Source organism: Pleurodeles waltl, chromosome 6 (genome assembly GCF_031143425.1).
Source record: "Pleurodeles waltl isolate 20211129_DDA chromosome 6, aPleWal1.hap1.20221129, whole genome shotgun sequence".
In the NCBI taxonomy this organism is placed as follows: domain Eukaryota; kingdom Metazoa; phylum Chordata; class Amphibia; order Caudata; family Salamandridae; genus Pleurodeles; species Pleurodeles waltl.
In genome coordinates this window covers 492,846,472-492,874,373 of record NC_090445.1, presented here as the reverse complement: position 1 = coordinate 492,874,373, position 27,902 = coordinate 492,846,472, and positions in this window count along the sequence as shown.

Genomic DNA, 27,902 nt, shown 5'->3' with positions numbered 1-27,902 from the left:
CTGTCCCTGAGAATCATCTTCCATCTGTGTGAGTCCATGCAATAATGGCCACATTTTATTTCACGTTAAGTCCACAGGCCAGGATGTCCTTTTCAAGGCCACTAAGCTGAATGTATCTAGTCAAACTGAACAATGAACCTATTGCTACTTGCAAAGCTCCTCATGAGAACGGAACGTAAAGAGCAACTCATGTTAGGAAGAACAATGACACATCATTTTTGCATAACTGCAAAATACAAGCTCTGCAGTTCTTATTTAAGCTAGCAGAAGAAAATCAGTTAACCACTGCAATTTAAGAAAACATGTACAAAACTAAACTTCTAAACTCATCAATGTTAATATTTCATTAGTATGAGCAATACATTTTAATTTAAAGGGTAACTTTATCAGTGCATTTCAGAGCTTGTTACACACTGAAGTTTCTAAGGAAGATTTGACATCTAATGTTAATTATACATTTTTGTATGAGTATATTGAAACTACTGAAGTGCATGATTGTTATGTTTGTACCCAGATCCATTCATCAGTTCAGGAAGGGATCACTTATCACAGCTTGCCATTAACATATGGAATTTCTTGTAGTCTATTACTAACACTGCTGTATGACCAGAGTATATCCAATACTTCTATTCCAATTAAGACCTAGTGTTTTCTTTTGTGCCTGTTAATCAGCACATGAGTAATGTGGCTAAAGCTAAAAACATTGATAATGTGGGAGGTTTCTCTGAACCTACCATGATGTTTGGAAGTGCCTGTGCACACAAGAACAATTTAACCTGCATTCTTACACCAATAGAAAAGGAGTTCATTGAAAAAGTAGATGACAGAATGAAAGCAATGGAAGCCAAGATAGAAAAAAGAGTAGTTTTACAAGACTAGCAAAAAGACCTGCACATGCTTCAGATAGCAGCAACCAAGGAAACTTAGCTTTAGATTGGCAATACGTAGGAAAATTATGTATATACAGATCTAAGTCAAAGACAGACATACAGTTTGTAGGTACTAGTGAATGTAGACATATATTTTTCTTTAAAAGAGCTTCAACCTTTATGCTGAATGGATAAAATCCCGCAATACCAGGTGTTTATTTCATTTGTGGAAAAAATGCCAATTACAAGCTACTGAAAGGCTGATATGGTACATGTTACCTGGGAATAGTATTTCCAAACATTTATCATGTGGACAATTTTGACAACACGGTCTGGAAAAAGAAACCGAATTCCAGAGTTAGGAGAAGAGCTAGTGCAGTGGAGATTACAGGAGAATTGTTTGGTGCCACCATTTCATCAGTTGGAGTAATCTTGAATGATATCAAGATTAGGATGTTGTCAACTGTAGTAGATAAATTATCTATTTGCATAGGTAAAATGTTATTAATGGACACAGAAATACTAGCAATGACATCAATGGTTTTCAAAATCATCTTGCATTCAACATTTTGCTCGCAAAGGAGAGCAAAGTCTGTAAAGTTGTACATGTGCAACAATGGTGCATGTACATACTGGATAATAGTAAGGAGGTAATGAAGTTTATCTCAAACATCACCAACCTGAAAACATTACCTGAAAGAACTGACAGCCATAGGTGCAAGCAACCTGTGTTGGTTGTGGCTTTGTGTCCCTTACTTGCACTTGGATTATGCAAACTGTGAAAAATGTGGAAAGAGAAAAGAGCTAAGAATAGACAGAAGAAAGAAGAGATAGAAATGGAGACTAGGAGAAGCCTTTATTATTGTAACCTCAAGAAATGTGAGGATTACAGCAGACTTTCTCAGAATAAGACATCAAACTTTTGAGTTGTCACATTGACATGAGAGTGTGCCCTTTTTCTGACAGTATAGATTGTACCTTCAACTGCAACAAATTCACCACACCGTGCATTTTCCTCAACAGCCACTTGTTCAGTCCCCACTGCTGACCTGGACCCCTTCGCTCACTGTACCTATCCTGGAAACAGGAGCTGTTTGATCAATGGGAGCTGAAACTTTGCGAGTGTGGCTCACATGTAACCAGTTCAGTAGACAGCACACTTCACAGTAGTCATTGTGACTAGGACAATCTGAAATGTCCCTTTCCAACGCAGCTCTAAGCATGACTTTGTTACATGAGTCTTCACCAGAACCCAGGTTCCAGGATTCATGTCATGACCCAGTTCTTGTTGTGACTGAGCAGTTGCTTCTGCAACCTGGCGAGACAAAGAATGAATCAAATCAATAAGTCCTTTGCAAAAATCCAGCACTAAGTCATCTGTAATGTTCACAAGTGCATTTGCGGGCACAGCTGGCAACCTCATGGCACGCCTTAAAATTATTTAGTGAGGGGACAATCCTGTCTTCTTGCCAGCTGTGCTGTGCATGTTCATCAGGACAAGAGGCAATGCAACCGGACATTTCAACATTGTAGATGCACACACCTTTGCCAGTCAAGACTTCAAAATTCCATTCATCCGCTTGACTAATGCTGAGGCTTCTAGTCTGTAACTGCAGTGCAATCTTTGCTCAATTTGTAAAGTTGCACACAACAATTTTATGACTTCATTGTGGAAATTAATTCCTTGGAAAGCCAAATCGAGGTATCATTTCCCTTGAAAGCAGGTTTGCAACTGTGAGGCTATCATTCCTGCTAGTTGGGTAAGCCTCGACCCAATGCAAGAAGACACACACCACAACCAAAACATATCTCAATCCATTACACACATGCATGTCAATTAAATCAAGTTGCATTCTGTTGGAAGGACCTCCTAATCTACTTATGTGGCTCAGGTTAACTACACTGCATTTCCCTACATTCATTTGTTGACATGATACACATCTGTGACATACTGCAACCAATCTGAATCAGGGGATGTACCATGTTCTGATCATTTCATCTCTACCTATGTGGGTTTGCCCATGGTAATACCTTGCCATCATGGACAGCAAGCTAATTGGCAACACTGCTTTTCCCTCACTGGAAACCCAATCATCATCCTCATTTCTCTGAACACAACCTGTTCTACTCTTCGTTCTTCTTCTGACACTTCTTCTTGCAATCTTTTGACTTCTTCCCAAGTATCAATTGCTGTCATAAAGAAGTTTTGAGTTGCCTCGTTGGTGTTGCTTCCAACGCTCCATTCCAAATAAGAGGATGTGCCATGAAGAGCACAATAACATGCCACTTGGTCAGAACAGGTATTGCCGAGTGAGATGTAATCATTTGACTATTGATGGACTGCACATTTGACGACTGCATTTTGTACAGATAATTGTAATCCTTTCAACAATTGGGAACGCTTGTCACCGTTTTGGACAGGTGATCCAGAAGTGGTCCTGAAGCCTCACTGAGACATACCTGTCCGAAATCATGAAAAACACCAGAACCATACTGGTTGTCAGTGAAAATTATCACTTTGAGCTGTACATAAGCACAGCATGCTCTAGTAAGAGTGACCAATTTGGCAATTTGGACAGAAAAGACTCCTTGAAGCCATGAAGTTTCTATCACGCCTGAGACTGTGCAAACTGCATAACCAGATATCAGATTTCCATCAGTATCTCTTAAACAGGAGCCATCATTAAACATGACATAGTTATTTCATCTAGTAGGGTAACTTGAATATCGGGTCTTGGTTTGGTGCATATTTCAGTCACATTGAGACAGTCATGCTCCATCTCCTCTTCACAGTCATTTACATTTTCAACATGAATTAGCAATAGCATTGCCACATTTAAGATATTACATCTTCTGATGTTGACATTGGTGGAACCTAGGATGATCTGCTCTTAGTGACTTAAACACCCATTGGTAAAGTACTGGGTCTCCGTACGGGTCAAAAGGACGTTGACAGAATGGGGCAGAAAAACATTCAGGGCACTTTCCTATATTGACACTCACTGCAGCTAACGATTTTGAACAGACAGGCAACACAGAAGCTACAGGCTCAAGTGTGGCTGAAAAATAGGCAACAGACATGTTAGCACTTCCGTGATACTGTGTCAAAACAGAAAGGGCACAACCATCTCTTTCGCAGCAGAACAAAGGAAAACATTTGTTGTAATCTGGCATTCCCATAGGTGGGGCTCGGCACAGGCTTCCTCTCAGCTCACAGAAGGCACACAGGCATTTGTAATCAAATGGTACCAGATCAGACACATCATTGTGTGTCAGCCTCTGTAAAGGCTTGGACAGAAGGGAAACATTTGAAATCCACTGATGGCAGTAGCCAACCATTCCCAAAAAGATTCTGACATCTCTCTGTGTTACTGGTGGGTTCATTGCATTATAGCGTAAATTCTCTCTTGGGACAACTTCCTTTTACTTTTCTCTATGTGGTGACCTAAGTATTTTACTTCCTTTTGACATTACTGCAACATTGCTGGGGAAAATGTATGTCCATTTTCTCCTAAATGATTTAATAGTGCCATTATATAAATCCCACTGGCTTCACGTGTATTTGATGCAACCATCAAATAATCAATGTTTTGCACCAAAAATGAATTAAAAGGCATTTTAAGGAATTCCACATTTTTTTTCAAAATCAAATAAAAAATTGATGATGACTCCATTTACCCTTGAGGAGTACGACATCATGTGAAAAACATGGCTTCCAAATTTAAAGGCAGAGAGAAACTGTCACTCCTCATGCAGGGGAATAGAAAAAACACCTGGCACAAATTGTTAACGATGGACCACTTGGCCTCACACGGGATCTGAAACTAAATCATTGCAGGACTCAGTACCTCTGGACAAAAATGGAACAATAATTTAATTCACTTTTTGCAGAACCTTATTTATGCAGTATTTTCCACTGGGCTTCCGCAATCCTAAAATAGGGGAATTTCTATGGGCTTCCCAAGAGTTCTAATAGAATATCTTGCTCGATGAAGTTGTCAATTACTGGAGTTGTTCCTGCAATTACTTCTGGAGTCATGTTATAAGGCAGTATCTGATACACTGCGTTTGGCTTCAACATTATTTTTGTACTGGCTCCACTCCCTTCATGAGTCCTATCTCTAATTTTGAACAATCCCAAACTCCTAGTAAGACTCCTTAGGGTGGTCTTACCCCAGACATTTTGACTTTTACCTTCTGTTTTGTTGCTGTATCTTTTTGTTTGTCTTAGGACTCTGAGCACTTTACCACTGCTGACCAGTGCTAAATGCATGTGATTCTCCCCTAGACATGGTAATGTTGGTATATCCAGAATTGGCATATTTAATTTACCTCTAAGTCCCTTGTAAAGTGGTATACCATATACCCAGGGCCTGTGAATTAAATACAACTAGTGGGCCTGCAGTACTGATTTTGCCATCTACTTAAGTAGCTCTGTAAACATGTCTCAGGCCTACCATTTCAGAGCCTATGTGTGCAGTCTCACTGCCACTCTGACTTGGCATCTAAAACCCATTGCTAAGTCCAGAATTCCCCTTTTCGTACATATCCGTCACCCCTATTGTAGCCCACCAACCATCCCACACAATCAACCACCAACCAGTGCTAACAATCAATAAGAACTCACGTAAGCATTGATGGACCCATCAATACTAACAACAAGACTTCCACCATGTTGGCATTGAGGACAACCAACCATGACCAACTGCCATCACTGTAAATTGCACTATTCAATCCCTGCCACAAATAAAACACATATCTCACCTGTAACACTGTTCCCTGTCATAATGTGTGAACAAAGTGAAGTATGGATGCAACTGGCTGATAACTACTTTATTGGTAATGCATAGCATGAAAGTACACCTGTGTGCCTAAATGTTGTCCAAATTAAGCACTAAATTGTATTTGAAACCATGCAGACCTGGACCCAGTTGCAAATAGTAGATTCAACCCCCCCCAGATGACAAAGCACACTGACAATATGTGTCACAAACACCAATGTTAGGCCTTAGTCCCACATAGTTACTGGAAGTAGAGTTGTATCAGTTGGGTCCTGGAATTCGCATCTTCCCCTTCCTCATCATCACCATCACTCTCCTCCCCTCTCTGAGGAAGCTGGTCCGGATTTACAGCACCATCCACATCCAAGAGGGGAATAGAATTCCTCACAGCCACGTTGTGCAGCACGCAGTAGGCCACCACTATACTACACACCTTTTCAGGCCCATAGACCAGGGAACCCTCAGAGATGTGTAGACAACAACATCTAGCCTTCAGGAGACCTATTGTGTGCTCTATCACCCTCCTAGTACGTCCATGGGCCTCATTGTAATTCCTCTCTGCATCTGTCCCAGGATTCCTCATTGGTGTCAGGAGCCAACGCAAATTGGGATAGCCAGAATCACCTAGAAAAAGGTGCACAACACAACTTTAAATGGCAAGCCTCAAAGGCAGACAGGCTGGCTGTCTGCTAGGTGGCAATATGTGACAGAAACACCTACCTATGATCCACCCTCTATCCTCTTGTAGTTGTGCCATCTTGTGTGGCACACTACTGTTCCTCAGCACAAATTATTCATGGACTGACCCAGGGAACATGGCATTCACATGTGTGATGTACTGGTCTGCAGTACATACCAATTGGATTTTCATGGAGTGAAAGTTCTTTCTGATCCTGTACACCTTTTCACTGACTCTTGGGGGTATTATAGGTATGTGGGTGCCATCGATGGCACCTATAACATGGGGTATGTTTGCAAACGCATAGAAGCCAGATTTGATGGCAGGGAGGTCAGTACTTTGGGGAAACCTCACATAGGACTGCAGGTGTCGTACAAATGCATTTAGAAATCTTGTCAGTATAATGCTGAACTTTGGCTGTGAAAATCCTGCACCCATGCCCACTGTCACTTGAAATGAGCCCGTGGCCAGGAAATGGAGTGCAGAGAGCACCTGTACTTCAGTAGGGATGGCATGTTGATTACGATTTGCCAGAGTCAGTGCAGTATCCAGTAATGCACAAAGTTTGAGAATAGTTGCATGGGTGAGGCTGTAATTGATTATGATGTGACGCTCCACCATGGTCAGCATATCCACAAGTGGTCTGTACACCGATAGGAGGCTTCCTCGCCGCAAGGGTCGGTACCTAGGAGGGATTTGAAACACGTGTGAGGAACACACATACATAGGCACACACTGTCATTCACTGTGCACTGCTTACTTTACTCTCGGGACTCTAGAGTAAAATGTTCTACACAGAATTTCATCTAGACCTTAATGAGTGAACAGGGTTTGATATGTGTGGTATTGTTAATGGTCACATTCATAGGTGTGTTAGATGAACTATAGGGCCTGCATTGTGCAAATATCATTTTTATTAGTACGTAGTGAAGGCCAAAATGTCTGCCCTCTGTAATCCAGAACTGTAGTTGTGGAAGTGACCTCATACCACTAGCAGTTGACGTTATAGCATAAGGCGGTGTTTACCGCCGTTTGCACCGTCATTGGTTAACATGAATGCCAATGGGGAATCCTGGCGTATCATGATCGCCGCCGGCGGTGATGGTGCACACAGCCGTGGTACGTACGCGAATTCGTCACCCCAACTTCACATGACTCCCTGAACTTGTGCTAGCAGGTACTCCACTGAGTGTACTGCTGTGTCCTGCCTCTGGTCATAGAAGTAGCTCGTGTTGCAGGGAAAGGGCCCCGGCCTTCACCAAGGAGGAATTGGCGAGGCTAGTGGACTGGGTCCTGCCCCTGTATGCCAAGCTCTACGGACGGCCAGAGGTACAGGTGAGTCAGAGGTTTGGGGGCAATGTTTGGGTGTACTGGATGGTGTTGTAAGTACATATGTGTGCACCTCTGAGCCTGCATGGGCCATGGTTCATGCCATGCTGCGTACGTATGTCCTGTAAGTCTGTCAGTACTATCCGTCCCATAGTGGACGTATAGCCAGCTGTATATATTTTCCAAGTGCCTAACCTCTGTGTTACATTTTGGTGTCTCCCTTTTAGGTCACCGCCCACCAGTAGATGGCACTTTGGCATGCCATCACCAAGGAGGTGCGGGCCCTGGGGTTCTACAACCGGTGGAGCATCCACTGCAGGAAGAGGTGGGACGACCTGCGGTGCAAAAAATCTGTGAGGCCCAGCTGGGGAAGTCCTTCCAACATGGAAGGGGTGCCTGTGGGGCACTGATTCCCCTCATGCTACGCATCCTGGCGGTGGCGTACCCAGACCTCGATGGGCTCTTGAAGGCTGCACAGCAGTCACAAGGGGGTGCGTACCCATGTCACAATGTTAACCCTTGATGGATGTCTGTGTGTGCATTAGGGTTTATGCTGCTTAGTTGCAGGGACTCTGACTGATGTCCATCTACATGATTGCCCCGTAGGGTGTAGGGGTGTTTTGGTCAGGTCTCCTACACGTCGGGTCCTTGGGTAGTTCAGGGGATGGGTGTAGAGCAGGGTTCTGGTCACTAGTCAGGGGCATGGCCATGGGCATAGTGGAAGGGGCTGCCTGTTGGCGGGGTCTTCTGGGTGGGTGTATGTCTGGCCACTATGTTCATTCCTTTCAGCTATTTGTCTCTCCTGTTTTGTCTCCCCATCCCTGTTCTCTTGTGTTGATATGTACATCAACATCATCTGGCGAGGGAGCTGAGGCACCGGCAAGTGGGGATGCAGCGGCCACGGATCCTCAGAGGCAGAGTTATCTGAAGCCAAGGGGACCAGTGGGTTGGAGGGAGAGGGGAGTACCACGAGGGAAGCAACTACCACTGGAGGTAGTGACTCCGATACCTCCTCTGTTGGGGGCTCCCTGGCGATGGCGGACCATAGTGGGCACACCCCTACAGTATCATCTTCCGCCATCCCCCATGCCATCACCGCCCTCCCTTTTGCTCCTCACCGAGTTGCCTGTGCCTGCTCGCGCAGAAGCACCTCCTCCCCTGCCCCAGTCAGCCCTGCTGCCCTCACAGAGGAGGCTATTGACCTTCTGAGAACCATCTCTGTAGGGCAGGCAACCATTGTCAATGACATCCAGGGGCTAGCATCAGAGGTGCAGCAGACCAATGCCTATCTGGATGGCATTTACGGTGCCGTGTCTGGCCTACAAAGATCTGTTCAGGCTCTGGCCATCTCTTGGACAGCAGCCAGTTTCCCTGGTCATTCCGTCCCACCTCCAACCTCCTCTACCCCTTCCAGCACCCTACTCCCTTCACCCGTCCAAAGCACACAATCTGACACCCTGTCAAGCACCTCAACACACAAAAAGCACACTTCTAAACACAAGCACCACACCTCCCACCACAAGCATTCACACAGCCAACATACACATGCACACACAGCAACATCCACATCCCCTAGTGTGCTCACCTCTTCCGCCTCCCTGTCTGTCCACTCTACATGTTCACCCCCAAGCACTTCACCTTCAGTCATTGTTGCTGAGCCTATTCCTGCACTCACCACAATAGTAGATATTCATACATGCACCCCAGACACCTCACCTGCACTCACCACAACTACTGTAGTTGACACATGCAGCACACTCACCAGACTTGCAGACACCCACACAACATTCATCCACACTGGCAGCCTGTCTTCTCCCACTGTGTCCACCCCCCTCCTCCAAAAACACACAAACGCACCAAGTTACCCACCCATCACACATCCACCACACCTCAGCATACTGTCCAGTCACCTGCACCCACAACACGCACCCCTACACCACTTACGTCCACACCCTCTGCCTCCACTCCCACGCCCTCCTCCAGCGTGCGCACCTCCTTGCCCTTTCCACTCCTTCCACTTCACAGCCCGCCCCTGTCCGCCCTTCACATTCCCGTGCTCCTTCCCCAGAGAGGAAGAAGGCCCATGCAGAGCCAATTCCATCTGGCTCCACCTGGTTGAAGCACACACCCCCGCCTTCCAAAGCCAAACCCGAACCCCCTCCACCTTCCGAGTGAAAGTCCAAGCCTCACCCCCGTTGCATATCCCCACCCCGACCACCCCCTGCCCATGTTCCCTGAGGTGCCTGAATGCCCCATTGTTGCCCCATTAGGTGGAGTACCGTGCACTTTTGGGAGTCAGGTTGGGGCCATTGTAGCCCAAACACGTCTGGCACTATGGACTGGCCATTGGCCTTGTTGTGAATAGTTAGCTCTGTGAGCTGAAATAAATATTTATGTGTGCCCTGTGTTTTGGCGGCACACTCTTGTTTCATTGTTTGTGGGTGTGGGGCATTTGTATGTACTATGGTCAGGTTGGATTTGCCCTTGTGTCGGGTAAGTGCCTCTTGCTGTGGGGTGTATGGGTTGTGCTGCTGTGAAGGGTTGTGGGAGCGTTGCAGGATGGGTGGAGTGGGTGGGTATGTAACTGTGCCCTTTCTTCACTTATTTCATAGGTTGCGGTAGTTACCGTCATCATCTTCGTCGGCGGTCTCGGTCATGGAGGTATATGGCAAGGAGCAGTGCTCTGCAACTCTCTAGCCATGTCTGCTTTGGCGCATTGTGTGGGCCTCCGGTGAGTGTTTCCTTATATTAGGTTTGTTTCCACCTGCCTTTGCATGGTGGTGGTTCCTGCCCCGGATCTGACGACGGTCTAGTGGTTCATTATTTGATGGGCGGTTTGGGCCTTTCCGTCGGCCTGTGGGCGGACTCTACCATCGTCGTCGGCACTCCTCTACTGGCGGTGGGTGGTTTTCAGGATGCCTATGTTTCAGTTGGTTCTTTATTTGGCGGCCCGGACCGCTCCTCACTCGGCAGTTTTTACCGCCACCGCTGGTGCGCGGTTTGGACCACCGTGTTCATAATGAGGGCCTCAGTACCCTCAACCATTACAGTATGGGAAGCCTTTAAGACTTTAAGACTGCCCTCAGGGAGCGAGTACAAACAACTATGCAGGAAGCGGAGAGAGACAGAAGAGGTAGTCTTCCTAGAACTCCAATTACCAGACTTAGAGGGGCAGCCAAGTGCGACGACAGACCCCTACACTATTCTTACAATCACAGCCCTAAGACAGGAGTACCATGCACTGGTTTACCACACCGCCAAAGCTCAAGCATTAGCTACACAACACCGGCTATATGAAACAGGGAATAAAGCTGGATGACTACTAGTGTGGCTGGGAAAGAGAGGGCAGGAGGCGAGATGGGTACATAGCATACAGGTTCAACACTATTAAATTCATGACACAGACCAGGTAATAGCGAGGGAATTCGCACAATACTATAGGGAGTTCTATAGAAGGAGACCATTAGCAGATGAAACCCAGAAAGAAGAATATCTAGCGGAAATACATACCCCACCCTGACACCTGAAGATAAAGACTCCCTACAGGAAGAAATAACCCTTGTAGAACTATGTAACGCAATAGGAAAGATCAAGTCGGGTGAAATCCCTGGCCCCAATGGGATCCAATAGAATATCTCAAGCAAAATGCAGACATCCTGAGCACCTACCTACTTATTATGTTTAAAGAAGCCAGAAATGAAGGAAGCTCTCCAAGGGACCTTGGTAAGGCAAAAATAGTAGTGCTTCCAAAGGTGGGCAACCCACAGAGCATCTGGTTCCTACCGTCCGATCTCCCTCCTAAACATAGAAACTAAAGTACTAGCCAAAATCCTTGCAACAACGCTAATAGGAGTCATACCCCAGTGATTCACAATGATCAATCGGGTTTCATGCCCAAATGATCAACTAGATTTACACTGCATAGGCTCCATAACTTGCTGAATGCCATAAGAGGGGGAAATAAACCACATATGCTATTGTCCCTAAACACCAAAAAGGCGATTGACACAGTCCACTGGCCGTTTATGAAAATGGTCTTCAGAAAATGTGGATCTGGATCTAAATACTTAAGGTGGATATCACTTTTATACCACTGCCCAATTGAAGCAGTCCAGGTTGATGGAGTGACATCTGAAGACTTACAGGTAGAGAGGGGGATGAGCCAGGGTTGCCCTCTCTCCCAATTACTGTTTGCCCTTGTTCTGGAACCCGTGGCATGCTTAATACATCAACACTCATCATTATTGGGTTTCCAATTTAGGAAGAGAGAGGGAGAAGATGAGAGAATCACATAAGGATGTAAATATTTAGGCACATACATAACTCAAGACAGAGAGCGTAACCTCACCCACAACATCAGAGAAGCCGTAAAGGCATTTCAAGACGATGTGGAGAGATAGAGGACCCTTACATTAACACTAATGGGAAAGGCAGCCATGTTTAAAATGGTCACTCTATCAAAGTTCCTATATATCCTCTAGAAAACATACATCTGGATCCCAGAAGAAATTTTCACTAAAATAGATGAGGAATTTCGCAAATTACTGTGGAATGGGGGACACCCTAGAATTACACTCCAGACACTCCAATGTAACAAATACATTGGAGGGGTATCACTCCCAGACATCCGGTCATATATATGGGCAGCACACCTGATGATGATAAATGACTGGGGACACACATCAGGGGACCATCCCTCCTATTTAGGGGTCAATTCCAAACTAAAACATATCTACATTGCCTTTATGAAGGGAAAGGGGTACAGAAGCTATTGACATCAAGATAACTCACAATAGCCACCTGGAAAGCTGTAGGGAAGCACATAGGATGGCAGGTGGAACTCACAAGTGCAGCACCCATATGGGAGGGAGCACAGGTCAAAGACATACAGAAACTGCAGGATTTCACACCCTGGGGCAAAATAGGCATTTCCACTGTAGGAGACCGGCTGGAGAATGGACAGCTGAAATAATTTATCTCCCTGCAAAGTGGACAACAGACAACATTACAAATACATGCAACTACATCATGTGTTGGAGGTGGAGAAAACAGACTTTACAGAAATCCGTGTATATGCCCCGTTCGAAGGCAGGTTATTACTAGGAGAGAAACTGAAGAAAAAGCAGTCTCCTGAACGTAAAGAACCATCAACAATAACACTCCTGGCACACTTCAAACATTGTGGGAGAGATGGGAGAGAGTCGTGGGAAGTTTAGATGACACAGAATGGGAGGCAGCCCTGATGTATCCAAGGGAAGTGGCCATCAAAACCAGGTTGAGGCTGATCCAATTTAAAATCCCTCACAGAGTATACTACGACAGGTCACGGTTACATAGGATTCGGAGGGCCTCCTCTCCCAATTGCCTGAGGTGCGGGTCCAAAATTGACTCATTCTTGCATATAATTTGGCAATGTCCCCGTATACAATCATACTGGTTAGGGGTTCCACAAACAGCAGAGTCACAGAAATGGTTTAAGCAAGAAAATGCTCAGTTTCTAAAAGTGGCATTTTCAAACACACAATCTTAAAATCAACTTTACTAAAAGGTGTATTTTTAAATTGTGAGCTCAGAGACCCCAAACTTCACATGTCTATCCACTCCCAAAGGCAATATACACTTTAATCAGATTTAAAGGTAGGCACCATGTTAAACTATGAGAGGGACAGGCCTTGCAACAGTGAAAAACAAATTTAGCAATATTTCACTGTCAGGACATATAAAACACATTACTATGGCCCTCATTACAACCTTGGCGGTCGGACGAGGCCGACCGCCAAGGTTGTACTGCCAGATAGCCGCCCATGCGCCCAGAAATCCACCGGCCGCATTTGGACATCCACTCCGGTCCAGCGGGGATGTCGGCCCTAACATTGCAGCCGGCTCCTAATGGAGCCGGTGGCAATGTGGCGCTTCGGCGGGTGCAGCAGCACCTGTCGCGCTTTTCACTGTCTGCCAGACAGACAGTGAAAATCGCAACTGGGCTGTGCCTGGGGGCCTCTGCACTGCCCATGCTAATGGGCCCCGTGACTCCCCTTCCCACCAGCCTTTCCATGGTGGTCTCTACTGCCATGGACAGGATGGCGGAAGGGTGAGTCAAAATCCCCAGCGCAGCGCTGCCCTGGCGGATTAAAACTGCCGGGACAACCACGGTGGAAAACCGCCGGTCCCGCGCCGCGGTCAAAATATGGCAAATTGTACCACCAGCCTGTTGGCGGTACGATCCCCACTTCATTGTAATGACGGCCTATATGTCCTACCTTAACCATACACTGCACCCTGCCCTTTGGGCTTCCTAGGGCGTACCTTAGGTGTGCCTTACATGTAAGAAAAGGGAAGGTTTAGGCATGGCAAGTGGGTACACTTGCAAAGTCGAATTTACAGTTTAAAACTGCACACACAGACACTGCAGTGGCAAGTCTGATTCATGATTACAGAGCTACTTATGTGGGTGGCACAACCAGTGCTGCAGGCCCACTAGTAGCATTTGATTTATAGGCCCGGGGTACCTTTATTGCACTGTACTAGGGATTTACTAATAAATCAAATATGACAATCATGGATGAACCAATTACATATACATTTTGTATAGGAGCACTTGCACTTTAGCACTGGTTAGCACTGGTTAGCAATGGTAAAGTTCCCAGAGTAACAAAAACAGCAAAATCAGAATCCAGCACACATCAACAACCTGGGAAACAGAGACAAAAAGTTAAAGGAGACCACGCCAAGGATGAAAAGTCTAACACCGACTGGGCCTGTTGTTTGCTTAATATCACTTAAAAAAGCAATAAAGAAAAATGTTTTTTAAATCTTCCCACAGGCATTTTGAAAGTCTGTCTGCTTGTACCATTCTACTGGGTTCTCTCTCAATTTTGGGTAATCATTTGTGAATTACAGTATGTCACTTCTGCTCCATGGGACATGCACATAACCTCCTCCTGGAATCTCTCTCATAGTCAGCATTTTTACATTGTCATCATCTTGTTTACTCCTGCCAGAGATAAACTTTGCTTCGCTTTCTCCTGATCTCTTTTCTTTGCCCATCTGCCTTCGAATTTATCTGATGCACCCCATGTTTGTATGTATGTAATTAGTTCCTTTATGTGCATTCTCATTCCAGGTGATCTCATGTTTGCTATGCCTTGGTACCAAATTCTAATCTGTAGCTTCTCTTCAGTTGCTTTGATTTTTCTAAATTCACATCATTTTTGTCTGCAAATGCAGCTAAAAATTCAGAAGCCTGTCCTGCTTGCTGAGTAATATCTTTGCATGAGAATTGCAATTTATCTTCGGTTTATCTTTCTAATTGCTCCATCTCTAGCATTCCCATAATCAATTCATTCAATTTTATTTTCAATCTGGGCACATTCACTGTTCTGTCTCTCTCCTGTGTCTCTTCTGTTGTTACATTGCCATTTGTCACAGCGGCTGCACCTTGCAGAATCAAGTTATTTAACCAATCTGTCAATTGTTGTGCTGGTAAGCCTTGTATATTCACATTATTTCTCTGGGGCACATTTTGTGGGGTGCTGCAGTGTACATTTGTGATAGGGGGTCAAAGCTGAGACTAAAGATGTGATTTTCTCTATCTCTGTATTGTTTGAATATTTTGATCTCTGCTTATTAAGTGGTGACATTCCTGCAGATACAAGCGGTGTTCTGGAAACAGCTGAAGCATTCATTGACTGGGCATTACTTCCAGGGTTACCTAAAGCATACCATGGAACAACTGGGCCTAAAGCCACAGTAACTGTTAGTGCATCAGGTCCTATCACATTTGTCGGATTCTGCAGAATAATTATTCCAGCACTTTGACCTGTTAAAACAGTGTTAAAATTTTGTCCTGTTAGGCTTTGAACAACATTTGGTATTGACTGAACCGGAGTGAACAGGGGCACTGACTGGGGTTAGGCACAATTTTGAACAGGCTGATTCACATAAGTAGTGGACACTGTTTTGACTCACAACAGGAATTGACATAAACTGGTTCATAACGGGGCTCAATACTACTTGATTTGCAACTGGGCCTAGATCAGGCTGAACTGTATTCACACTCAGGACGGGTGACTTGTGCCACCAAATTTGTGGATGTACAATGAACTGTCTGATTTGGGATCTGTGCAACAGGAGCAGTTGGCACACTTGGGGTTATACTTTGTCCTGCTTCATTTCTCATTCCTATCTCAACTGCATGATAAGGTGGGGGACGATTCATCAATAACTGTTTTATGAATTCATCATCTGATTCACTCTAGTATGTAATTGTCTTTTTATTCTCATCTTCTGCTGCCTACTCTGCCTCTTTTCTCTGTTTCTTTCTTGTATTAGGCTTAGTACCGGCTTCTTCTTCACCTGAGATAGCTGAAAATATTCTCGCTCCTTCTTATATATCTGCTCTCCATATTTTCTGCTCTGCATCCCATCTAGCTTCTGAAAGTGTTTTAATTGTTTCCTGCATTCTGTTCTCATATTTAGTGGATATCTTGTCAGGAGCAATCAACTCCCAAACAGTAAGGGCTTCATATTGTGCAGGTCGTGGAGGCTATTTTATCTCACACATTATTTGCTTCAAGTTATCTAGAATTCTAAAATTGGAAAAGTTCTATATCAGGGAAAGCCTAAAGCACCCTCCTTTTCTGTAATTTTGCACCAGTGTTCTATCCAATACAATACTAACATCCTTTAGAGCTGTCACAATATAACCTGGAGTTCCTTTTGGCGGGGCTTCAATGCCTTCTCTAACAGGAATAAACACATCTCCTCTAAACGCACTCTTAAATGCTTAGAAAATTTTTATTTTTACTCAATTTCCATTAAATGCACAACTTGTGATTGAATAAGGGAGTAATTTCAATCACACAATCCTTTGCGCTCACGGTCTTCAACCAATAGCAATGCAGTACTATCCACCAAAACCAAGGAGGTTTCACACTAACCGACCTATACCAGCACGACACACAATTACATCACACTCACTTCACTCAGCAGCTGCAGTCGCTTCACAACTGTCTCTCACACAATCACTCACACATACACTAAGTGCAAAATATTGCAAGCAAAAACCAAAACCCTGTCTGCCCACTACAGACAGGGCTCAAAAACTTAGAAAGCTATACTGGCTGCCCTTCCGACTTTAACTTTTACAATTACACAATGAGTGAAATTTGACCAGTAATTCTCACTCCAGTTGATATAGATCCTCCATAGACCTTTCGGATTCACTAAATAACAACCACAACTCACACTCATTCAATAAAAACTACAGGCCCTATCAATGGCACATCATGTCACGTACCTCAGTGCAGACAATAAATTAACCAATTGTCTAACTTGTGTGTTATCCCGGGATCTTAGGCCTCGACAGACCAGTCAACAACAACAACCGCGGACATTTTTGAGCAAAGAGCTCCACGAGCACTTTGAGTACAGCGACTCTGCAAAATACTTCACAGCATCACATTTCACCGCACTCTTCAAGAAAAAAACATTGCAAGTGCAAATCCCTATTCATACTCGCACATCTGTCACTTGTAGTCATGACGTTGAAACTTAATCAATCTCTGGAACGTTCCATGGGACAAAATACAGGGTGGACAATTTTCGAACTAGGCCATGACTTGTGAACTCCCTAACACTAAACAAAAATATGTTTTCCCCTCTTATGGGATGAAACCATTCTCTGCTACCAGAACTATAAGAGCGTTTTTATACTTCGAAGGAATCAAGCGCTTCACCAAGGTCGGCGGACCTTTTGACACAGAAAGAAGTGTCATAAGCCATGCACAAATCTACATCAGCTCCACCCCAACAATTTAGACACCATGACCAATGTGGCCACAGGAGGAAAACTCTAATCGGGAATAAAGTTCAAAGCTTTCTCTTACGACCACTAAGTTAGTATCAGAAAGACAATGTGTAAAATTTAATTGTAAAGATTTTTAATCAGCATAGGTTGCCCAAAGCGGGGGAACAACTTAAAAAGAATTAAGCATTCAAGAGGAATCATGCATATCATTAATTATATTATTAAAGCTACAGAAATATGTAAGTCAGATTGTATCATCATCAAGTTCAACTAAGCTGTGAATGAAGTTTTGGGCTGGACACAGATGGTCCCTACAACTAAGCTAATTAGGAAATGATGTGTGAGGACAGACACATGTGGGCAAAAATACAAAAGGGAACAAAAATAATTTGAAAAAATATATCTCAGACTACAGAATACTAGCTAGAAAAATAAATAGTAAGTGTCAGCATGGTGGATTCTATTCCTGAAACAACTGTCATGTCAAGTGGCAATGGCAATCAGCTGAGAGGGGTATACCTCTCCAAGAGAACAGCATTGAGGGATTCTTCATCAGCAAAGCGTCTCGGTCAGCAACAAAGGTCATTCAGAAGTGTAATCAGGAAAGGTGCAGAGAGAGAGAATGTCTAAAATGTTAAAGCCCATCCCTAATATAAATCACATAAATCAAATTGATTCATTAATTTCATGGAATCAGCTCATGCAAAAGGAGCATCATCCAATCATCAGCAATAGTTGATTACAAAGAAACTTCAAGAGTACAATAAAAAGTCAAGGAGTATGTATTGGTGGATTTAAGACAGGCATGAGATGTAATCAACACTAGTCAGCCTTTGGATTCAGCATACCAACTTTCAACAACACTGGACATGGCTTCCGAGCAAAACTTTTGGCCCCAGTACTTTTTCTTTCACAGATTAAACAGGAGGGTAGTTTGGTCAGTATGATTGGGGGTGTTAGCTTCAGATTTCCCGACAATCACACTGGCACATGATATTAAATGCTTTAAACGACAAGCAAGGTGCAAGAGATGGGCTGAAGAGGCAGTGGAAAGAGAAAGGAATGTGGATTAGTAGGTGTACTAAGTGAGAGAAACTGCATTATTTTGTGAAATGCCTGACATTTTTAAAGTATTTCCAAACAGAGAAAGAAAGGGTGTGTGCGTTTTTGTCTGTGTAAAAATTCCTAGTGAAATCCATCAGACACCTTACCATACCTGACTGAAACCACATGCATCCAATACTTATCACAAAATACATTCACTAGGGGGGTGTAACATTCTCCCAAGCTATGCCTTTGATATTAAGCTCCATGTTTGCCTTCTTGTGCAGAAGCCTGCATCTCCGGCACATTCTGATGTGTCAGGAGGACCCTCTAGCTACTTTCACAATGCACCCAGATAGAGGATGGTGCCACCCCCCCCCCAGCACTCTTATGCAGCACAGTTTTTGCAGCACACACTTCTACTATCATGAAACATGCTTTTCAGATAACGGTGCACACGTATCTGGTTTCGACGTTAGTTCATATTTTATTTTGCTGACATAGTCACATACATGTGAGTAGTTGAAGCACCTGTAGAGCTTGGGTCGATCGTTATCTGTGACAATTCTTGAGAAACACATTAAAAAAATAAAACGCATTGACATCAAAGCCTTAATCCAAAACAATTACAAAAATATATGTAGCACATTTTATTTGATCACTTAATGAGGGGAGCAAGGTCATAGCCAGTATCTTTCATGGGTACCTCCTTGCAAATGGCACGGGCCACATTACCATGGTCAGGGATAGGTTAGGGACAATGAAAGAGGTGAAGTCAAGATGGGAGGGTGAGAGCCAGGGCTGAGGCATTGTTTTCTGGTCAGGTAATAGTTACAATCAGCACCTTTTATTAACACAGATATTTGGGTGATTGCTGGAGAGCCATTAAAACTCGCAAAAGAAGCCTTGCACATGTTGTACTTGGCAGGTAGGGAGGATTATTTTATGGCTAGAGGTTTTTGGGCATGGGTGGGTGTGGAGTGATGCTGCAAATGGCATGGCTGCAGCGCTTGTGGCATGCTCTCCGTCCTTCAGCAGAAGGATTTCTAAATGCCCCAAGTGCTCAAGTAGCACTGACACAGTGAGTGCTGCCAGTTAAAAACAAGCTGTTGCAATGCAATAGGTCTTACATTAGCTTGAGTTAGAGCTATTGGCGTTGTAAATTCATAACTGGACTTTTCTTGCCACATAAATTGGTCAACCCTGCCACATCATTTTGTGTTTTCCTGCCACATAATTCCAACGGTCCTGTATATAACTGAAGCACTTTCATTTACCTTCTTCCTCCATCTGCAGCCAAAAACGAAATTGTTGCCAATAACCATCCTAATTTAAATCTGCCATGCTAATTCTAATAGAATACCACTTTCACCACCCCTCCATCAGAGGAAGGTACTGCAGCAGAAAAGGGAAGCTAGTGAACTTGTTTCTGCAGCAGATGCTGTAGACAGGAGATGCCAATGGTCTGATATTGAGAGCCAACAGATCCATATCCCGACATGAGTAGGAAATCAATGGGGTCACAATAAAAGGAAAGTAGATGGAGACAATGACAGCATCCATTATGGAGCAGTGAACATGTATCAGAGGCAGTGGATTCATTGACTTGCATCAGATCCAATTGACTTGAAAAGCGTAGGGCAGGCAGGGAAGTCAATTATGCGGGGTGCACAGGTGGCTGGAGTAGTTTACTATGTCACTACCATTACCGTATCACTGGAAAAAAGCATAATTTACTCAGAGGAGCGGGTGCGATGCTTGGGCCACAGCTCACAGCATTGGAGGGACGTTGTGGTAGGCGGGGATTGTACAATCATTCATGTTCTATCTATATTTTCTAGGGTGACGAGATCCCCAGTCCCACAACAACTCCAAAACCATGCACCAGCAGTACCACTAGCAGGGAAGCTGAATCCTCGCCCACCACCGACCAAGACTGGAAGCAGACACAGCATCGCACAGACATAACACGTTGATTGACAGGGGTGGAGAGCTCTGTCTCCAGCCACCAGCAACTATGAAAGGAAAGTTGTGTCCAGAACCATACAATGTTGAGGGAGTGGGAAAGAGCAGTACCAGGGAAAGAGCATAAAGGCGAGGAAACCAGGGTCAAAGTGCATTAAACAAGAACACACAGCGGTCCTAATTTTAATCTCTATACCATAGTCTGGCGACAGAGGTCCACATAAACAAAAAACAAGCAGCTTCTGGGATCAGCAACATGTGCCAAACGAGCATGAAATAATAAAAAACACCAAGAATGAGCCAATTCAATGCACCATAGATGCCATGAGCATGAGAGCAAAGGAGAGACCTAAAAGATAAAATAGCTCACTTGTAATAAAACATATTGGCAATTGTGTAATTATCCTTGTTGCAGGATCAGTCCCCTAGGGGGTAACAAAACCACTGGACAAACATAAAGCAATTGCCAATGACATCAAGTGATTTTTGAAAGGTAAGCCCACGAACGAGTGGAAGTGATGGGCATGAGGTGGGCATGGTTAAAAGCCCACAATACTTACAACTAGGTCTAAGCGCTTGGGCACTCGACCCAATGAGGAGGGCTTACTGTTTATACACAGGCAGGAAACCTGCTGAAGAGGCACCTCTAGTAGGGACCGGTCTTTTGAGAGCATCCTCACTGGTAAAGGGGGCGTGGCCAGCAGCCGATGAAGCTGCACGTGTAGAGCGGCTCTCCGGGGCCGTGTATGGGACCCGGACCGAATCCTAGCCATCAATCAACCCCGAAAACCCCATCAAACTCGATCCCAACACTGGTGGTCCCCTGTACAGCATTCGGAGCAGTAGCGGCATCCCCGAACAACTAAGAAAGAAGAAAATGCGATCGAACCCCGGAGCTCCAGAAAAACCAAGATGGCGGCCGCATGGGGAACCGGGCCCCGAATTTCAGAAATAACTAAGCTCTTCGACCCTAAGACGCGATCTCGACAATCCGACACCCCAAACGGATGCAGGGAGGAAGCGGCGACCCATAAGGCCTCATTAGGGGAAAGGAGAGGTGCAGCAGCGTGATCGAATCGGTGCGGGGCCCGGAGGCCCGAAGACCCAAGGCAGAATTTACACCACGGCGGGGGGGCACGGGCTCCCGCGGGTGGTGGCGCCCACTGAGAGCTCCCGTCCCGACGCGGCTGGGAGCATACAGCATCGACTAAGACCCTGGACGAGCAGACGGGTCCTTCCGCGGCCGAGAATGGGATGGCAACCCAGATCCCACAAACCTGAGCAACTAATCACCCGGAGGCCGGAGAGACGACAATGGAAACGGGGGAGCAAACTAAGCACTCAACCAACTCAAGCGCAGTGAGTAACCAACGATCCTAGCACCTCCTAGAGGCATAAACACCCCCCTTCCCCAAAGGGCCCCAGAGAAACTACTCCAGAATCCCCACAGAGGCGACTGGGCCCCAAAATCAGACCTAGTAACATTACCGTAAACCAACCCATTGGGGGCCCTCATCCCGACACGGCCGCGAACTTGCAGCACCGACTGGGACCCCAACAGAAGAAGTCCATCCGCGGCCTAGAACAGGATTGCTGCCCAGATACCGTAAACCCGAGTGACCAACCTTCCAGAGATCGGAAAGATGGCAATGGAAACGGGGGAACAAACTGAGTACTCAACCAACCGAAGCGAGTAACCAATGAGCCAACCACCTCCCAGAAGTACAAAACCCCGCCGTAGTCGTCGTCGGAACTAATAACATTAACGCTGGCCGCGCACTGGCCTAAGCAGCCCTGTCGAACTAAGAGAACGGCACGCCGACTGCAACTTATTTTTCCCACCAGCGTCCCGGTGGGTGGCGCCGCCGTGTTGGAGACTGCACAAAACGCTTGCCCCCTCGCTTAAAACTCTAATCATATATCTGTCTAAAGTAACGACCTCTAGAAGGTCTGCACTCTGAAGACCATAATCGGACGCCCACACCCTAACCTGCTGTAAATAAACGCCCTCACCTCTACCAATACAGGACAAAGCTAACAAAATGGGCAAGCCCAAAAAAAGAGATGGTCAAGACCAAGAAGAACCAACAGCAGACAAGACACCCGGACAATCTCTCCACTCGGCTTCCCACAGCACAACAACTCAACAAGAAACAACCCTGGATACAATCCTACAAGCCATAAGGGAATCTCGTGAAGCACTCGAACAAAAAATAGATAATCTAACGGTGGACTTGTCACTGCTGAGAGCCGATCATAGAAAACTCACAGAAAGAGTGGGGGCCACAGAAAAAAAATTTAATGCGGTGACGTCTACTCAAAAGTCACTGACTCTGGAAACGTCCGATTTAATTTCCAGGATCAAAACCCTAGAATCCATAGCCGAGGACGCCGAGAATCGATCCCGGAGGAGCAACCTGAGAATAATTGGAATGCCGGAAGGTTTGGAACTCTCGGCATCGAACACAGAGACATTCCTAGAAAATTGGCTCAAAGACACAGTCCCGCCGGAGGGCTTTTCGGCATTTTTTGCGATCGAAAGAGCACACCGAGTCCCCGACAGACCACCTCCGCCGGGATCCAGACCCCACCCGATAGTAGCAAAACTACTGCACTTTAAAGACAGGGACTATATCCTCTCGCAAACTCGTATTAAAGGGGAAATCATTCTAGACAACCAGCGTATCATGGTATTCCTTGACTTCACCAAAGAAACTCAAACCCAGAGAGCTTCATACAATAACCATAAACGAGCCCTACGCGAGAAAGGCATAAAATATGCAATGCTCTTCCCGGCTAAACTGAGAGTTGAACAAGAGGGCAAGACGCACTTTTTCTCAACCCCACAGCTGGTAGGAGATTGGCTGGAAACTCTAAATATCACGTCTTTGAGCGAGCTGAGTGGATCATCCCGCGCCCCGGGCAGGAAACGCGGTAAATCTTCTAAAAGAGCACTAGAAACTGCACCCTCCAGACACCAATCACTACAAGGAATGCGCGAAGCAGTAGATGCAGTAGCGGCCTTGAACAGAGGAGCCCCACACTGCTCGCAAACGTCAGGTGATGCCTCGGACCATGACTCGAGCTGCGGGAGTCTTTCAATATCATCCCAAGACAAATGCACCAATCTACCGAAAGTGACCCCCAGAACGGCAGAAGATCTCATCTAACCCCGCAAGACCCGGTCAGTGATCACCCGATTTACCAAGCGATCACCCCCTATATACAACCCCTGTAGAGGCTAACCTTCTAGGCAACCTCCAGTGTACAATAAACCTCGAACACTCACTCACGGGCAGCAAATATACCTCAGCCGGGTCCCCAGAACGTCCCGGGGTGTAGGCTCTTTGCCCGAACGCGCCTCCCACCTCCAATAGGAAATAGGATAGTTTATGTGGTTTGGATGGGGAAATTTTTGTCATCCGGTCCTGGGGAGAGGGAGTTGGGTAAAGTTCGTATTAGAGTTGGGAATGGGAAAATTCATGCAAACACAATCACTTTAGAAGGCAGATCTCAAACTAAATATAGGATGACTAACTTAGCCTCACATGCCGCAGAGCCTGTGAGTAACTCTGCAAACATAACTAAGATTAACCAAGATAATGACTACTCACTATAAGATTATAACCTGGAATGTAAGAGGCCTAAATAATATGTCCAAACGATACAAAATTCACAACTACCTCAAGCGAAGGGGGATACACATAGCCCTACTACAAGAAACTCACCTGACAGAGCAGGAAGTTAAAGCCCTTAGCAAAAGATGGAGAGGTCAAATAATTGCTACTAACTACTCAGCCTATGCTAGGGGAGTTCTTATGTGGATCCGTCCCGGGGTCCCTTTCCAAATACTCCACAAGGTTATTGATAAAGAGGGAAGATACGTATTAGCAAGTGGACGATTAGGTGGCAGAGAAGTGACAATAGGAGGAGTATACGCCCCCAACCATGACCAAGGTAAATTCCTTGACAGGTTATCGCTAGAATTAGGTCCTCTCCTGGCTGGCACAAATATAATCAGAGGGGACTTTAAATGTATCTCAGTAACTCTCTGGACAGATCGCACCCCCCAGTATCACAATCCCAATCACTGAAAACGGCGAAGCAACTTATAGAATGGCAGCAACACTGGCAATTAATAGACTGTTGGAGAACACTTAACCCACACTCTAGGGACTACTCATACTACTCACCTGTACATGATCTACATGTTAGACTCAATACCATCCTGGTATCCCCTGAAATACAGAGCGACGTGGTATCCGCGGAATATCTTAGCCGAACGATTTCTGATCATAACCCCCTGATAGCTTCATTGGCCTGGGGTAGAGAGAGACCGACAATCCCAACTTGGCGCTTCAGAGCAGAAATGCTTGAAGACGAAGCGTATAAACATACTTTACATACAGCTATCGGTGAGTTTTTCAAACACAATGAGGGTACAGCATCTACCAGATCCATTGAATGGGAAACTTTTAAAATAGTTATCCGGGGAAAATGCATTGCTGAAAATATAGGGGCCCGAAAGTCAATCGAAGCAGAACTTCTTCAACTGGAAGACTCTCTTAGAGACCTGGAAAGAAAGTGCCCCACACAACCTGACTTACACCCTGCAATAGCGGCTACTAGGACGAAAATTCACATAGCTGCTAATACACTTGCCCGCTTCGATTATAAACAACACGTAACCAGACTACATTCAGAGGGGGACAAAGCTAACGCTTTACTTGCCTGGCTCGCGCAACCCCCAAAAAAACAAACTGTAATAGTCGAAATCGAAAACTCACAGGGCACACACGTTTACACCCAAAAAGACATTAACTCTGTCTTCCAAGAGTACTATGCACTCCTATATGCCCCCCCACTATAACACTGACCCCCACCCAGTTACGTGAATTAGAGTCCCTCACCACCCCCAATCTGTCAATAGCAGACAATTCGGCTCTAGCGACGCCTATATCGATCGCGGAAATAAAAACAGCAATCCAAAGCATGGCCAGGGGTAAAGTACCAGGAGCGGATGGGCTTCCATTAGAATTCTACCACCAGTATCAAGATATACTAGCCCCCCACCTCTGTGCATTGTATGCAGAAGCATAGAATAATAACTCTCTCCCACAATCCACCAACACTGCCATTATGATCCCCCTGCTAAAACCAGATAGACCCGACACAGACGTCCGCTCTTATCGCCCCCTATCAATGCTCAATATAGATTACAAAATTTTAAGCCGGATTTTAGCTAATAGATTACTCCCCCATATGCCATCATTGATTCACCAAGACCAGTCGGGTTTCATACCCAATCGTAGCACATCCCAAAATATTAGACGCCTCATATCAATACTCTACTCTTTGCCCCCGAACTTACCACAAGCGGCGATCATCTCGGTAGATATTGAGAAGGCATTTGACAGCTTAAGATGGGACTATCTGGAACAGGCTATGCTAAAGTTGGGGTTGGGCAGAGGATTTGTAAGGTGGACCAAACTATTATATACCAACCCTACTGCAAGAGTAAAAACAGGCAACTATATTTCCCCTTCGTTTCGGATTGGCAGGGGCACAAGACAAGGATGTCCATTATCCCCCCTTCTTTTGGCAATCGCAATAGAGCCCCTAGCGCATATGGCAAGAACAGGCCTCCATTATAGGGGCATCCCAATAAATAACTGGACCCACCACATTGCATTATACGCAGATGACATGTTGCTCTTCCTACAAAACTTAGAATCAGATTTACCTGGGGCCATGAAATGATGGACAGTTACGGTACTGCCTCCGGACTGCGGATTAACTGGAGAAAGTCCGCCATTTTCCCACTACACAAAGAGACCCCGGAGCCAAATGACACAAGAGGCCTCCCCTGGTCTCCTAACACATTCAAATACTTAGGAGTAAAAATGTACCACTCAGTAAATGACCTACTAGAAGGAAACATACAAGGAGCAATCAGAGGGATCAGAGCCAGTATGCGCTTTTGGGAAACATTACCACTAACAGTCACAGGCAGAGTAGCTCTTCTCAAAATGATAGTGCTGCCCAGACTGCTGTACTATTTCTCAACTATCCCACTCATAATCCCGAAAGCAGTATTCAAAGAGATAGAATCCATGTCTACAAACTTCATCTGGGGTCCGAGTAGACATAGAATGGCACTAAGAACACTCCAGAGACCTACAGCTGAGCGTGGTCTTGCCGCCCCAGATATGGAGTTATACTACTGGGCAGGACAACTTCAATGGGTCGCAAAATTAATAAGTAGCCCTCAAATTGAGGCGGAGCTACGCCTTCCCTTAAACTGCCCCATAGACAGGATACAGGGCATACTACTGAACTCCCAGAAAACCAAACAGCTGCTCCCGATAGAATGGGAGTCTGCTAGACACTGTTGGTCTCAACATCTGAAACGCTCCCGCATTAATACCCCTTACACCCCTGAGGCCCCACTGTCCTGCATGATCCATGTCTCGGGGAAGCAAAGTATTTCAGGCCTCAACAAACTAATCTCGCATAATATTACTAAACTAGGAGACCTATACGGCGGAGGGAAACTCCTCACATACACTGAGCTACAAACACAATATAACCTATCCCCCCCGGTTTATTCATTACCCACAACGCCATTATTAAAATCACTCAAAAAACCTGGAGAACTGTAATCCTTGAACCCCCCACTCATAATAGCAGCAATACTATTTGCTCCATTGGGGACCTAAAAGGGGTAGTATCCAGAATCTACAAAGCGCTACATGCCAGTACATGCCTACCCCTAGCAAAACTTAAAGACAAATGGCAATCAGACTTAAATATCGCTTGGGATGAAAAGCAATGGGATCAGATCGTCTCTCGTATCTATCCAGTTTCCTGAAATGCCAGGTTCAAATTAATAAACCTATAAATTTTTCACAGAGCTTACATGACCCCATACATGATTTCCAAAATCTACAGAACAAACTCCTCAAGCTGTCCTAGATGCATGGAGCCAGCAGCCAACCTTATACATATGCTCTGGAGCTGCCCCCAACTTAACACATTCTGGGAAGAGGCCTTTGCTAAAACATCAGCCTGCACTGATAGATTATTAATTAAATCTCCCGCAGTGGCGCTACTGGGGGACTTTCCACGCCCGATAGCTCTTAAAATCTCCAACAAATTTATAGACCTTGCTCTAATTCTAGCAAGAAGGGAAATAACCACAAACTGGAAATCACCAACGGGCCCACAAATATCCAGATGGCAAAACTCTTTAGTGAAGTGGGCAGAAGCAGAAGGAACATCACTGCTTCGTGAGGCAATACGCGAACTCCGACCAAGGGATGATGCATCCCAATGGGAATTAATCCTGGAAAAATTAAAATCACCAAATGCATTCTCCGAAGAAGCAAACAGCACCGCAGATACAGACCCCAACGCAACACAGGAAA